The sequence below is a fragment of the Anas platyrhynchos genome, chromosome 19, assembly GCF_047663525.1.
Source record: "Anas platyrhynchos isolate ZD024472 breed Pekin duck chromosome 19, IASCAAS_PekinDuck_T2T, whole genome shotgun sequence".
Lineage (NCBI taxonomy): Eukaryota > Metazoa > Chordata > Aves > Anseriformes > Anatidae > Anas > Anas platyrhynchos.
The window spans coordinates 2469271-2484656 of NC_092605.1; the positions used below are offsets into that span (position 1 = coordinate 2469271).

Sequence of the window (15386 nt, forward strand, 5' to 3'; positions counted from 1 at the left end):
TAAAAAGCAAATAGAAAAGAAATCCAAGGTTGTTTTCTGTTTGTTTATTTGTTTGGCTTGTTTGTATTTATCATCTGGCATTTTAATTGCACAGCAAGTTACTGTAAATGGATGTTCTGTTACCAAGAATGGTTTCATGCTCATAGAGAGAATTTTGGGCAAGAAAGAGACCTAATAAAATAAAGAAGGACATGGAATCAGCCAATCTAGAGAACCATACTCGTGCCAGAGAATACAGAATGAGGTGAATTAGCAGTGTCCTGTTGAAAGGCAGAAACTTTCTCAGTGTGAAGTGTTTTCCAACTGATCTTTCCAAGGGCTATTCAGAATCCCTTCTGCCAAAAGGGTGTCTCAAAGATTTCAACCTTCTTGTCTGGTAACACCTCCTTTGCAAAAGTTTGTTTCTTTATAAACAGAGCTTCCTGAACAAATGACTGATACATCAGTCCCAGTTCTTTCTGCCTCCAGAAAGAAAGGATATAGAAATCTTGGTAAGAGCTTGAGTTGTATTTCTGATATGAGTTCCCTTCTGTTGTGGCGCTGAGTCATTATTGCTACACTAACGAAATACAGCTAATCTGCGGATTGCTTGGATATTGCCTGAATTTAGCAAGTTTGCTGCCGGTTAACTCTGACTGATCAACTGACATTTGCTAAGCTGTGCTAAACCATTTATCAGGATGTACTGGAATTTTTGCTTTTGGCAGTGTGTATCTCTAGGGAGCTTGCATGACTTAGTGGCACCAAACTTGTAGCATCAGTCCAGTCACACCCTTTCAAAAGTAACAGGAACAAGTGCACCAGAATGTTTGCCTGCTCCCGTTTCAAAAATGTCCATCAGTATTATAGAATGACTGTGTCATGTAAATGATGCAAGCCTTCTTTGCATTGATTTAAATCACCTAAACAAAAGGACACAAAAGAAAAGAAAGCAAAAGGAAGATGCAAAAGTGCTGGGAGGCCAATTAGTAAAGTCTCTGCAGATGAAAGCTAAAGAACTTTCTCCCTTTTCTTCTTTCAGTGACTAATCTCTGTTACTGTAACAGAATGTTAGGAATGTTTATCCTCACCAAAACTGAAGCATTCACTTCCTCTTCTCCATCTCCTTAAGTCTCTTCAAAAAGCACTTCCCTCTCCATTATGGCTGTGGCAGGAAAGCTTATGATATTACTACAGAAAACACTATCTGTAAAAGAATTTCTTTTATGCCCAACTAAAAGCTTGTAGTCTCACTCTGTATCACCACGAGTCAATGAGTCAGGGGTAAAAAAGAAACAGCTTGAATGTTCCCAGGAGACCAGAAGAAAGGAAAAGTGATGCAAGGCAAGGATGCTGCATTTTTTACAGCAATAGCCATGAGGACAGACCACATCACAGACCACCCGTCTCTAAGCTGGACCACCTCTGTCTTCTTTCCAGGTTCAGAGCACCGTGGTGGCTGCTTTCACAGGAGGAGAGCTTCGTTCCAAAACTACTGCACAGGAGCGAGTATTTGAGGAAGTTTAACAGCAAGGAACATGCAGAAGCTAGTATTATGTAATCAACCCCCTGGCAAGTGCGTTGCAAATGATGCAGTGAGTAACATAAGCATTGCATTGTCTTTCTCTGGCATCTTTCAATCATCTTCTATCCACTGGGTTAGTACTGCGAGGCAGGTTAGCTTCCTCAGGCACACAGTGGCAGTAGGAGCGAAAACCCTAAGTATACAGCGAGAAAAGGAAATCCTATCCACTTGTTTGCCTTCTATGTGACCTTCCCAGATCCTCAGCCTAGTTAGAAAAGCATCTCTGTTTTCAGTACAGTTTGAATTGTTTGTCCAGGGTAACAAATACAGAAATCAGGATATCTCTAAGGTGGACAACAAAATTATTCCTTTCTTACTTTTGTTTGTGGGTTCTTAAAACAAACCAGGGGTCAGTGTCTCTCATCACTCATTACACATACATATTTGTGCACAAGTTCACATTCACACAGCCACTCACACCTAAGAAAACTGAGTCCATTCCTGCAGTTCAGGCCTTTGCTGCTAGGCCCCTCTCTGCTCCAACAGTTCCGACAAGCTGGTTGCCCAGACCAGCCTCAGAAGGCAGGCTTTGGGGCAGAACGATTCTTCTGACTCACGCTCAGTTCAGCCAACATTTCTCACAGTCTGTAACCTTCAATTTCCTCTGGTATGAGCTGAAAGTGCCTCTGCTGGTCTGCCCTCCTAACTCAAGAATTCATGCGGTCAGTTTTGCTGCACCTTAGCTTTGTTCCTCTGGTAATGACACGTTGGAAAAACCCACCGTACGTGGACAGGCAGGAACAGAGGAATGTAGGAATTGCCAAACTGGATCAGCCCCACTGTCTGTCTGGTTCTGTATCCTGTCTCTACCAGTGGCTAATACCAAACGCTCCAGGAGAAGGTGTAAGAGCACTGCAATAGGCAGCTTTGCAAGAAATTCCCTCCTCAAACAAGTTCTTATCCTGATCTTCAGTAGTTAGAGGCTGGACTCAGCCCTGCAATTACAAAGCTTCCCGAGCATGTATTTGTACCAGCATTATAACTCTGCCTACTTTTAATATTCAAATGAACACAAAGTCCCCTTCTGAATTTCTGTGTGATAGAGAACTGTGTTGCCAAACAACAACTAACAAGCTGCCAGGTTACAATGCAAAACACACTTCTCGTTGAGCAAGATGAACAATTTATTCCCATGCAGGTTGTTTAGTTAGTTTAAAACTCTCTAAGGTAACAGGATTTCTATTTAAATGTACACACACGAACGCGCATAAGTCAGGAAACAGAAATGGGCTTTACCTTAATATCTGCTGAGATCTGAATCTCTGCTTCACTCCCTCCTTTCTTTTTCTCTCTCTCCCTCTCTTGCATGGCTGGACTGACAGGTTGGCAGGGCTGAGAACGACAGGTTGGGTTTGTTTTTTTAGGCGCAACTCCTCCCCCTCTCAAAGAGAGAAAAAAAATGCAAGACTGCTTGGGAAAAGTTCACAGAAAATCCCATCCTTTCAGCACATTAGAACTGACGAGACATATGCTACATTTGGGAGTCCAGCATTTTTCCTATTTTTTTCTCAGAAAGGCTCAAAGTCTACTTCGCAGCAAGTACGAAGCAACCGGAGGATTTACACCGGGATCTGATCTGCCCCCCAACCGTGTCCCTGATAACTGATCCAACAGATAATTGTAGCCTCTTTCAGGCAGCCTTGACAGCGATTTTTGTAAAAGTGGAAGGTGCTTTTACACAAGCACAAATGCCTTTGGGCCTTGCACTTTATCTGTACATCCCACGGCCTCCGTGTATAACAAAAGCCACCAGCAGATGTCTGAAGTCCTCGTTTCTCTCCCAGAGTCCTCCGCCGCTGCCAACCTGCCCGCACTTGCAGCACCAACGGGTTATTTTCAGCTCCTGCTTTACTCCGTCCTCTGACTCGGCTGCATGGAGACCGGCTGGCCTTCGGTCACCGTCACCTGAAATGCGACAGTGATGCTGCCAGGTCTCTCTGCGAGTGCTGGGGGAAATATTTAGCAGGCCACACTGGCCACACACGTACACACAAGGAGTTTTGCTTCAGGAGACTTGGGCAGAGATGTGTGTGACAGGAAAAGTCAAGTGACAAGTGACAAGAAAAGTGACAAGAAAAAGGAGCCAAGAGGTCGGTGGCAGGTGATGAAATGGCCTCTACCCTTCTGCTTTCCTGTAATCTATCAAGAGAACCGCAAGACAAGTCTCTTTTGTCCTCTAACGCTTTCCTTAAGATGGCAGTTTGGGCACAAATCTGCAATTTCCACAGCCTCTTCTCTGAGGAGTTGCTGTCTATTCCTTACCCCGCTGTCTCAAGCAAACATACAGTAGACTAATGACAGTCATCTGCATAAATTTGCATCATAGACTCCTTGAATAGAATCCATATCTCCTCTGGGTCAGATTTGCAGCTGGTTTATAACAATGAAGTCTCATAGACTTCATTTACCTGCGTCACTGCGGCTGGCATCACAGTGCTCAGTATGCTGATAAGCAACAGCTCCACGAAGCCAGAAGCATTCCAAAACTTTTGGAAAAAAAACAGACGCTTTAACTAACATTATGATGAACTAGCTTATGGGTGAAATCAATGAGTATCACACAAAGTCAGCACAGCATCATATACAAAAATGCCCAGTTCCATGTTTCACTAAGCTGCTGCAGTATTTCCTACGCTGGGAGAGTGCTGTTCCAGGGCCAGCTTCCATTCCTCCCCTCAGTCTCCTGCAGAATCCATTTGCTTTCTGCCTCTTCTATCAGGCAAGTGTTCTCAATTGTGTTCAGATCCCTGCTTAAGATTTCCAGGGAGATAACACAAATGCTAAGAAATCTTTCCGGCCAGTGGAATGGGCTAACTGAATCCAGACAGCACTGGTCATGGCCAGCACCAAAGTTCAGCGATAATGAATCAGGGCTGAACGCACCAGTGCCTGCTGAGTGCCTCTATGAGGTGAGAAACTGTTCTTAAGGTTACAGCATGGTAATGGGCTTCGTGTTTCTGCCTTAATTTCTAATACAGATGGGATGGGGATAAGAATGTACTAGTATTAGGTGCATAGCAGGCTCAACATTGCTGTATTAAAGGCAGATTAAGCAGCAGAGCTATCAAGCTGTAGCTTGCTGTGGCACTGATGCATGACAGTCCTCTCCCTTCTCAGCATTATGAGGCTGAAGATCCAGCTCCTTCCTTCTAAAGATTTGCAGCTTGGGGAATCCTTAAGGAAGCAGGGTAGATCCAAGGGGGGTTATTTTGACTGACCATTTCCTGCCCCAACACCTTGTGCCAGGAACTCGAACGTGGCCATCGAAGCACTCCTGCTTACCTCTGGTCTACCAACCCCACACAGCCCGTGGGCTTCTAGAGGAGGAGGAGAGAAGAAGAGCAGCAACGCAACAAAAGAGAATGTGCCAACATCCAGCTATAGCCTCCTGCTCAGATCCAGTCCAGCCCTGTGATGCAAGCCTGGAGGGTGATGGGTTTATGTGGAGCATTTACACAGCTTCTCTACCCCTTTTTTTATGAGGCTATGTCCACCCCAGGAGCTAAGGGTCCATACAAGCCAAGAGCTGGTTGTTCTCAGCAAGCAGAGTTGCCATTAGAGCTTCAAATCTGTCAATAAATGCACTTCAATTAACTACTGAAGTGAAGTTAGATTTCTTGTTTTTCCTGTTTAATTACCGAGTTTCAAGACAGTCTAATAATGAACCCTTAGAACTTATTACAGCATCAGAAAGGCTGCAAAATTGCAGACAACATTGGATCATTATAGTCAATTAGTTACACTCCCTTTAAAAAATAAAAGAGGAAGGAACATGTTTCATAATATAGGAATCTAATCCAAAATCTCCTGATGCCAATGACAAGATTCCCATGGCTTTCAATTGACAATGATCAATGCAACCAATACAGTAAATCTGGAATTTTCATATATTGCTACTGAAGTTAGAGTACTGTTTCCTGCTGATTTTCATTTGGGTTCTATATGCCCTGCTGCTCTGTGATGCTTTCAAAACATCTTCCTTGATGCATGCAAATAGTCCTTTGTTTTTGCAGGTTCCTTGGGTATGGCTGAGCAGATACCAATCACACTGGAGCCATCTAAGGGCTGCCAAGGAGGAAAGGGAAAAAAAATAATATTAATAATTCTAGTTCCCAGCTTTTAGCCTTGGGAAAAGTGGATCACACAAGCAGCAGTGCAGGGGTCACAGATCCATGTCCATTACCTCAAACCCCAGTAACAACATTCATAATCCAGGCTGCTTTTTTTAGACTGGGTGAGTCTGTTGCTCCAAATTTCTACCCATTCAAAGTTCAAACTCTCTTTCTACTACCTATAAACTGCAGGTGCTTAAAGTTTGATAGGAAGGTGAGAAGTTTCCAGCAAAGAAGAGCAGCAAATGGGACCGGGTATGTTATCTTCAGTGCTTGCAGACTGGTGGCCTTAGGAAAATCATTACAAAAGTTCCTGTCAATGTAGAGGGCATAGATGTGGATGTCACAGCCCCTCTAGCAACTCTGTATGTCAGTGGACATACAGACCATTGGGAGCTGGAGAAGAGCTTTAGCCCTTTCTCATGTGTTATTGCACAGGGAGAATATTTCAGTCTAGGGACTGAATAATTCACCAAGAAATCAGCTGGCCAGTGTGGAAATAATTTTAAATGAACTGAGCCCTTAGGTATTAAATTAACTGGATCTCTAGGGAAGGATGTGGATTATTGCAGCTGAATGGAGCCCTTATTTATCAGATGGAAAAGGTTAATGTCATTTCCTTTCCTTTCCTCCATGGTTTTTCTTACCACATCACCATTTATGGATAGCATGAGGTGCAGACAGTGTAAGAACATGTGCTTGATTGTTTAAATGACCAGAGCTGTTACTTTAATGGGGGGAGGGGGACAAGAAATTAAGAGTTCTTCTGGTTTCCTGGGAGGAATTACAGGGCTGGGAAACATAAAACACTGAAGAAAGGAAATGGGCTTTTGGAGCACCTGGTCTTTGATTTGACATCCAAGAGTACCTAACTGAATGAGGGAATTTTTGCATTCTCATCTACTGTGTGCACGTAACAACAGCCAGGATCAAACTAATCTAATATCCTTATTTCATACTTTATAAAGAAAGAGTACATTAAGAAATGTCATTTTTTTTTCCTCCTTAATTAAGTTTAAATACAGTTAAATTAAGTTCTACTAATAAAGAGTCTATGTTTTTTTCTAATTTGCCTCTGGAATCTCAATAGCTGTGGACCTAAAGATAAATATCAGAGCTGTTCAGCTATCTATTATGTGCTTTACTAATGATGACAACAAGGTAATTCTAATACCAGCTATGGAGACAATTTCCATGGCAGTAAGACTTAGAGAAATGAAAGCCGAGATTAAGAGAAGAAAAATCTTTTTGTCGTAAAAGACTCAAGAGACACAGGTTGATTTCCTCATCTCTAGCATTGTACAACCTTAGGCAAGCCAGTTAAGGGTATCCTCCAACCTGTTAGCATAGTAACAGAATGGACCTACAACGCCCTTTCTGGTGTTAAGGATGAGCACATCTGACCTCTTGGGAATTCAGGGATGCCAGCTCCTGGTTCCCTGTTCAAGCCCACAGAAACAGGTATGGCATTTGAGTCAGGCTTCTAAGTACAGCCCTTCTCAGTGTTTAGAGGGGCTGTATACATAGGTGTCATGCATATTTGTCTTTGCCATGCCGTGAATAATAAATGGTTTGAGTTCCTCACCACCCTCTTGTTTCCAGAGCCATCAGCAGAACATAACTCATGCTAATTCCATAAGAAGACATCAGAATACAACTCTTGGTCTCCCTGACTATGCAGAACTACAAGATGTGAAACTTGTTCCTAGCTCCCAGATCCAGACGCTTCCCTACCCCAGATTCAACTCCATGTTGGATCAAAACTCAGGCATACACCTTTCCTCTCTCTACAACCCATTATCCATCAAAGGAAATCCAGACTGAGGGGCAGAACATCTCTGTATTTGCTGGATGATTCAGAGAAAATCTTTCTGGCCCAGTTTCACATCTATGAAACTGAATCAGTAGCTGAATCAAGGTAGAATACCTTGAGAGGTATCTTAAGGACAAAAAATTAATATTTGGTGGCACTGCAATGGGGATAGCTAATTCCAGCTCTGAATGAAATGAGGAGAAAGATGCCCATTGACTTATATGGGATTTAGAATGAACTCTTATTCATTTTTCATTAGCCACCGAACAGCCATTTGAGGATAACAGTGAGTAACTATTAATACGTGTGCAGTTAGACAATCAGCATCTAAGTTATAATGGAGTAAATTAATGTATGTATCTAAGGCAACCACAATGTGACTGTTGAGTTGGCCTCATAAGGTGAGTATTTGCAGAATAAGAAAAGAAGCACATGTAAAAGCTGAGTGCACCTGGTCTGATTTTTGTCCTGCCCACAAAGGAACAGCTTTTCTGGACAACCAAGCAGCAAGATATTACAGCAAATAGTCTTTCACATAAAGCCAGACTTGACTTTGTTATAATTGCTATGTAAATATAATCCCACTCATCAATTAAAAGCTGCTCTTCTGGGCTGGAACATTATACATGTTCATTGAGATGGAATCCCTGTCAATTCAGTTTTCTAACTCAGTATTCATGTGCATTAGCCTTGGAAAAGAGAATGTGATTGCTTGAATAAATTCAGCCACTACCTTCTGCATCCCTGTATCAGTTGACACGCGTCAGTCTGACTGTAATAGGGGTTCAGAAATATGTTGCCATGGAAATCCTAAATATTCAGTTCTTGGCAGGGGAATTCAAATGGGATACCTGATAAATAGAAATAGCCCAGCCCTTTGCTGACCGCATAGCTAACGCCTAACGTCTTAAGATGTTACCGAGGATCATTATGCAATTTTTTTTCCAAAGTAGTTGAGGAAGCAAAAATCTTGATTTTCACTAACATTTGTAGATTTGCAGATCCCAGATTCCTTAGTGTGTCAGGAAATCTCTCCCAGAGTTTCCCGTTGCATAAGCACAGTCTCTCCAGTGGGGCTACATTATTTCTGAGCTGTCTGGATCCAGCCAGTTCCTCAGGCCAGAGGGTAATTGTTAATGGTCTCTGACCACTTAGGTATTGCTGCTCAGCAGTAGCCCTTGCCCTCCGGACAACCTGTGCTTTCCGTCCCTGTACACCACCCACATGGGGCCAGCCAGTGTCTGACCCCTTTTTTTTATGGTTATTGTTCTGTGTGACTGAACACTCTTAATAATTCAGCATGGGTCTTCAGCACTGCTGTTTCCTAAGCATGGCTGCAAACTTTACAACCCAAAACACAGCCCATAAATAGATTTCCCTCTCGGGCAGCATCCAGCAGCTGTTTAACAACACACAGCATCCCCCTGCAGCAGTTTAGCACAAGAAGTAATGTGTGTCATACCTAATTAAGCTGTAGGCAATTCAGGCTGGAGACCAATTCGTTGCTCTGTGTCGGTAAAGCAGCACAACAGGCTATTACCAAGGGCATCAACTACTACCGTAACATTTAAAAACATCCATAGTTCTTACTAGGTAGGAGAAAACAAGTTCTACAGAGCATGCTAAACCAAGCTTTGGGGCATGAGTAGTGTTTTTAGCAACTTTCCTTCCAGAAAGCGCTGAGGAAGGCCTTTCATTGCATCACAGAATCATTTGGGGCAGGAGCAGTGACTGTAGCAGCTCTCCTGCCCAGAGGCACTGGGGAAGGCCTTTGGGGCAGGAGTGGTGTTTTTTAGCTAAAAAAATTTTATTCTAGAAAGATCTGGGGCAGGCCTTTGGGGCAGGAGCGGTGTTTTTTAGCTAAAATCTTTTATTCTAGAAAGATCTGGGGCAGGCCTTTGAGGTAGGAGCAGTGTTTTTTAGCTAAAAACTTGCATTCTAGAAAGTGCTGGGGAAAGCTTTGGGGGCAGGAGCAGTGTTTTTAACCAACAACTTTTATTCTAGGAAGATCTGTGGCAGCCCTCCAGCCGGGAGGCACCGGGACAGGCCTTTGCCCCCGGCGGCGGCCTGAGGGCCGGGCGGGCGGGTGGGCGCTATCCCTTCAGCACCACGCGCCGCCCGCCGCCAGCGCCCCGGCACCGTTCGGGGCCTCCTGCCCCGCAGAGGAGGAGGAGGAGGAGGAGGAGGAAGAAGGGGAACCGCCGGCATGGGCTGCCCAGTGGGCGTCCTTGCTCCCCTGTGGTGCTGGAGCCTGGCCTGAGAAGCCGCACTGTGCCGGAGGCCTTGGCGCAGATCTCTGTCCTGAGGCTCAGATCTCTGTCCTGAGGCACAGATCTCCATCCTGAGGCATAAATCTCCATCCTGAGGTGCAGATCTCTGTCCTGAGGCCTGTTGCTGAGGCCAGCTCTGCCCCAGGCTGCCAGCTCACCCTGAGTGGGGTTATCTCTTTCTTCTGCGGTGGAGAGGAGACAAGGAGAGTGCCTTTCTCTGCGCTTAAGTTTCACATGATTCTATGGTGGGAACGAAATGAAACTAAGAGGATTTTGTGAATTTGAGCTGGGAGCAAAAGACAAGGTGAAAGTGTCTGAAGTTTGGAAATAAGCCACAGTCTCAAACCAGCAAATTCTTTTTCCAAATGTTGTATGACTAAGGCCTTTCATCAGCAGTAAAATCATACAGAGAACATTTTTTAGTTGTTGTTTTGTTCTTTTTTTTTTTTGAGTTAAAGATTGTCTACAAACTATTTTCAGTAAAATATTGATTGTGCTTTCTTCTCTTGTCAAAAAAATGTTTCCATACATAGAATTATCCCTGAAGAAAACCAAGCAACCATCCAATTTCTGGACCTGATCTGGTAATTTAGATAAAACTGCCATTTGGGTTAATGAAAGTTAAAACTTGATTTGTCAATGACAAATGTCTGCCTTTCTCTTGAACATTAGTAATTTCATTTTTGGCTAACTCTGTTTCAAACTCCACCACTGCAAAATAATCTGCCTACCAAATAAATAAGCTTAGCTCATCACATGCTTGATTCACTGCTTAAAGTTGGTTTTGGAGGGTGGAAATAGAGCTGTCTTTAGAACTGAGGAAATATGTGGGAATCAAGAAGCTTCCTACAACTCCCAAAATATTGGATACACGTTTTCAGGTGAGAAATTTTCCATCATAAGTGGAAAATTTTAAGCTTCCATTCAAAATCAGAACCTCACAGTATCCAGTTTTCTGTGTTATATACTTAAAACATATTCCTAGCTGGTCAGAAGAACCATTGAAAAGAAATGCTTCTGCTTCTGTTGAGAGAAAATTTCTAAACACTGGTGGAAAAGTTTACTTAAAGGACTGCATTTCTCTTCCTTCAATAGAGTTTGTGAATTATATTTGGCAACTTCCATGCCTTTGTGCTGAACAAAGCAGAGAATTGCGCAGAGCAGATTATTATTATTAATAATAATAACAACAACAATAGTAAATCTGCATCAAGAAGGACTGTGAAACATAAGTAGAAAAATATTCTTGTCAGTCAAGCCACTCACATCATGTAAACATACAAGCTAAACATTTTGTATGAAACCATCCAATCTTCCTGCAGATTATGAAGTATAATTTTGAGGATCTATAATGTATGATACTGCCGAACATGGGCTGTGACAGTGTGTAATATTCAGTAAAGTGCAGTGGCTTTCAAAAGCGTATGAAATAACCTTATCTGCAGCTCACTGTTTTGAAAGTTATTTGCGCTTCTTAATATAAGAATAATATCACGCTTTGTTGGCTTAGTGGTGGAAATTGATTTGGGTTATCAAATGAGGTATCATAAAACTCCAAGGTGCACTTACTGAATGTTCCGTATGTTTGAACCAGAAATACTATCTTCTTGACCATGTGTTATCAAGCACACTCTGTATGCTTGGCTGTGATTGCTATAAAATGTAAACAGATAGCATTCAAACTGCAGAATCTACTTGTCATTCCTTATCATCTAGTCAGTTTTCCTGCTTCCCACTGCCCCAGAGTTTTCTTAGGTGTTTCATATTTTGGCTCAAATGAGAGTGCTCCTGTATGACTTCTTAAAAGATTTTTTCTGAAAAGCTCAGAGATCCTATGCAGCTCTGACAGCACAGCAAGAACTGAATTGCCAGCAGAGGGGGAGAGTTAGAGAGACACTGTGATTTGATCCAACATCCACTGAACTCAGTGGAGGTATTTTCACTGACCGGGTCAATAAAAAGAAGGAAAAACCTTGCACTACAGAACTTTGTGTAATATTTTCTCCAATTCACATTTTCTAGATGCTATCCTACTGTCTATCTATACCATCAGTTTTCCTTGCTGTTTATATCAAAGAGTGCTCATCACTTTTTCTGTGCAGTAATAAAAAAGCTGTGGAAAATGCAAGGCCACATATGGTCTCAGGAATAATAATTAAGATGAAAAAAATCTCGATTTACCAGAATGAAAAGGCACTGAGCAGCTTTAAGCAGAGAATGCCGTATGCCAACCCCTCATGCCCCTAATAAATCTGCACTTGATGGTGCACTGTAAGTCTTTAAGCACATTGTAGAAATGGGGCAAATCCTCTTTTGGAATTTACAGACTTAAAAAAATGAAAAGCAACGTAATTCCATTTATTTTAACATCATTAGTTTCTGAAAAGGAACCCTGATCATATCTTAGAATAGCATTATTGTTATTTCTATGATTATCACTATTTTTAACACGATACTGTACTTTGCTGCTAGCCAATTGATTCTTTTGCTCTGGAGTTACACAGGAGGTGAGAAGCATGTTAAGAGCTGGAACGAAGCACAGGAATGAGCTATGGCTTTGCTTTTTTTTTCCCCAAGAATTTGTAATCTATTTATTGTCAGAATAATGTCACTGAGCCTAGATGGAGCAGTGGTGCCAGTGAAGGATATTTTTCTGTTCTTATGTCTTTTAAACAAGATGAGGTATCCCATCTTATCATTTCATATCACCAGAATGGTTTTGGAATTGTTAGCATTACATTAAAAATAAAAACAACCAAACAAAACAACCAAACAAAAACCCACAAACAGCTAAACAACACCCCTCTCCCTTTCCCAATAAAAAATAAAATAAAAATAAAGAATAAATAAATGCGTAACAGGGACCAAAACTCTAGTAGTTCTATTGGCCTAAGCAATTAATCAGGAGAAAACACTGAAAAGCTCCCCAGTTCCCTTCTGGTGTGTGTTTGCTTTCACCAACACGTAGTGTCCTCCTGGTCCTACGAGAATTCCAGTTCTCAGGGGTCCATTGGCTCCTTGGCTCCCTGTCAAGCCCTTCATCTTCAAAGCACTCCATCCCCTTTTGATGCCAGCATCTTTATTTGCATTTCGTAGCACCCAGAACAGGCTAGGCAAATAAGTTTAAAGTTCAACATATGCTTTGTAGAATTGCCAGATTGAAAAAAAAAAAAATAACAACAACATTCAGGAAATAGAGAAATCCATGAACCCTTAACAAACATTGAGCTCCTGACAAAGAAGAAGGCATACTCGTCCTCTGCTGACCTAGGTCACCTTTGAACAGACTCAAGGTTCTTTATCAACTTGCCAATTTTCCCATTCTTTTAGAGATCAGGTTTGTGTTTTGTTGTGTTTTCTTTGCGTGTTTATCTCTTGATCTTTGAGTAAATTACAAAATCTGAAATCAGCCATTGTGGAAACAGGTTCAGAGCTTCACAACTGACTTCCTGTTTATTTTATAACCGAGGTGCCAGTCTCTTTAAATTAATGCAACTCCTCATTTACGTTTTCTGTATTATTATTCAGATTTTCATAGTCACTTGGGCCTGCATTCTAACAGACTTCCAATATATACTGATTTTTTTTCCACTTTTTTTTTTTTTTTAAACTTTAATTCATTTCAGTAAACTCCAGTGGGAGTAAAGTGACAATCTAGTAGATTCCCTCATTCTGTGATTATCATCCCTGCATTATCCCTTGTGTATGGTGCCAAAGATCTTTAGGGCTAAATGAACAGCTGTATTTGGTCAAAATAGAGAATAGTAGAGTCTTACTACTTAGTTTAATAGGCTTACAAGAATCATAGATGTGTGAACTACTTCCAAACAGTTATACAATATATATATATATATATATTTTTTTTTTTTTTTGAGGAAGTATGAAGACAGAGTGTCTTCACATCGCTTCCTGATCATGCACTTTCATATTTTATAAAGTAAGTCTTTCCTCACAGATTCGTAAGTATTTACAGGCCAAATGCTTTCATTGCCCACATTCCCAAAACAGCTCAGAGATAATGTGTAGAAACTGTTTTACTCTGAGGGCAGCTTATACCATGTTGCAAACATTACTGAATGTAAACCAAAATGCAAACAGCATAGCTGCAGTGTCTGTAGAAATCTCCTTTCCAGTGGTAGTCGGTAGTTTGGGATATGCTCATCTTCACAAGGCTGCACATAAGCACAGGCAAGAGACTGAACCTGGATCTTAAGGAATATATCAGGGCTGAGATATTGTCTGCTTAGATGGAGCTTACACTTCACTTGCAGGATTTATTCATGAACTAAAATGGCATTCTGAGCTCTTGGAAACAGGAACAAATTGGGTTTTTCTTTTACTTAAATTTGTAAAATCCATTTGTATTAAAATATTGTTTCTAAAAATGTGTTATATTTATCTGATATATACGTAATATATATATAATACAACACAATAAACAGCAACTGTTTGAATGTCCTCAACTACTTGTTTTAATTGCCACTTGTTTGATCTTCAATCTAATTTCCTTTGATACATTACTGTGGATAAAGCTCAGTGGCATCATTTCCATGTAAATTTATGCCACAGCAAATAAAAGAAGAGTTGGGCAAGTGAATCCTTCTCACTGTGAACCAATTTTGAGCCACCACATAGCACACATAGATATTTAACATTATTTTAGAGCAACTATTCATTCTATTGACACAATAAACAGAACAATTGTGGGACTAGTGTCCTAGTCATTTCTGAACAGTCGAGAGAAGAGAAAATAAATCAACAAGGGTGCTGAATGCATGCAAAACAAATGGAACATCTGGTTTGTGTGAGCTCAGTGAAAGGACTGATGTAGATTCAGATCTTGATAGTGCAGTCATGCCTCTCCACAGGGAGAAGCAGACCTTTTCGGACTTGAGCAGTACAGAAAACAATTAAGAGGAAAACAATAGTTACAAAGATAAGACTAGTAGCATGAAGAGCAAAGCAATGGTAAGGAGTGTGTATGTATTTGTGAAAGCATGAATGTCTGAATGAATTCACTGTGTGTATACTCTTGTACTATGTGTACAAATACATTTTCATTTTCTGTCAAAATAGGATGAAATCAGCTGGATCTATCCAGTAATTAAGTTTTAAAATAGGCACAATAAAGCAATGCTTGTCATTGTCTGGTTGTTTTGCCCTAAAAAAAAAAAAAAAAAAAAAAGGCAAACACAGAAATGTGCAGCCGCTCTCCAGTGTATAGGTATGGAAACAATATAAAAGGTACTTTACCTTTGCTCGTGCCTCCGTGAGGAAGTTATGTCAAGGGTCCTTTGTTTCTTGTGTGCCAGCAGCCGTGCGACTGTAAAGAAAAACAGGGCTTGGGTTAATAATAAAGAAAGGTACAAGCCATAGACTCCAAAGACTCAAGTTAAACATTTACCCCAGCTTGTTCCTGTGAGCAAACTCAGAGGGTCTGCTTTGATAACTGCTGGCATCTTGAGAAAAGGCTGAGAGCCAATCTGCTGCTTGCCCCGCTACTTCCCGGTCTGCAGCTCAGACATGCACAGCAGAAAGCTAAAGTCACCTGTGCACATCTCGGTTAGGATTTCAAAAACAAGAAGCAGGAAACTCTCCCATGTCAGAAAAGCTCTTCACAATTTAAA

General features: G+C 41.4%; 2 protein-coding genes across 3 annotated transcripts in view; both read right to left on the minus strand.

Annotated features, from left to right (window-relative positions):
- The window catches only part of KCNJ2 (potassium inwardly rectifying channel subfamily J member 2), a 58496-nt gene extending 43426 nt beyond the window's left edge, over positions 1-15070 (minus strand). The window contains exons 1-2 of the mRNA XM_072025914.1: positions 15013-15070; positions 2801-2896 (exon numbers count right to left, since the gene is read on the minus strand). The gene's annotated coding sequence lies outside the window, so the exon portion shown is untranslated. The remainder of the gene's footprint in view (positions 1-2800; positions 2897-15012) is intronic.
- KCNJ16 (potassium inwardly rectifying channel subfamily J member 16) overlaps positions 1-15182 on the minus strand; it is a 34689-nt gene extending 19507 nt beyond the window's left edge. Inside the window, exons 1-2 of one of the 2 annotated variants that reach the window (XM_038165288.2) lie at positions 15164-15182; positions 15013-15082 (exon numbers count right to left, since the gene is read on the minus strand). The gene's annotated coding sequence lies outside the window, so the exon portion shown is untranslated. Of the gene's footprint in view, positions 1-2800; positions 2897-15012; positions 15083-15163 lie in introns of those variants that run through there. The other variant, XM_038165290.2, reaches the window with a different exon arrangement.
- Positions 15183-15386: the final 204 nt, after the last annotated feature.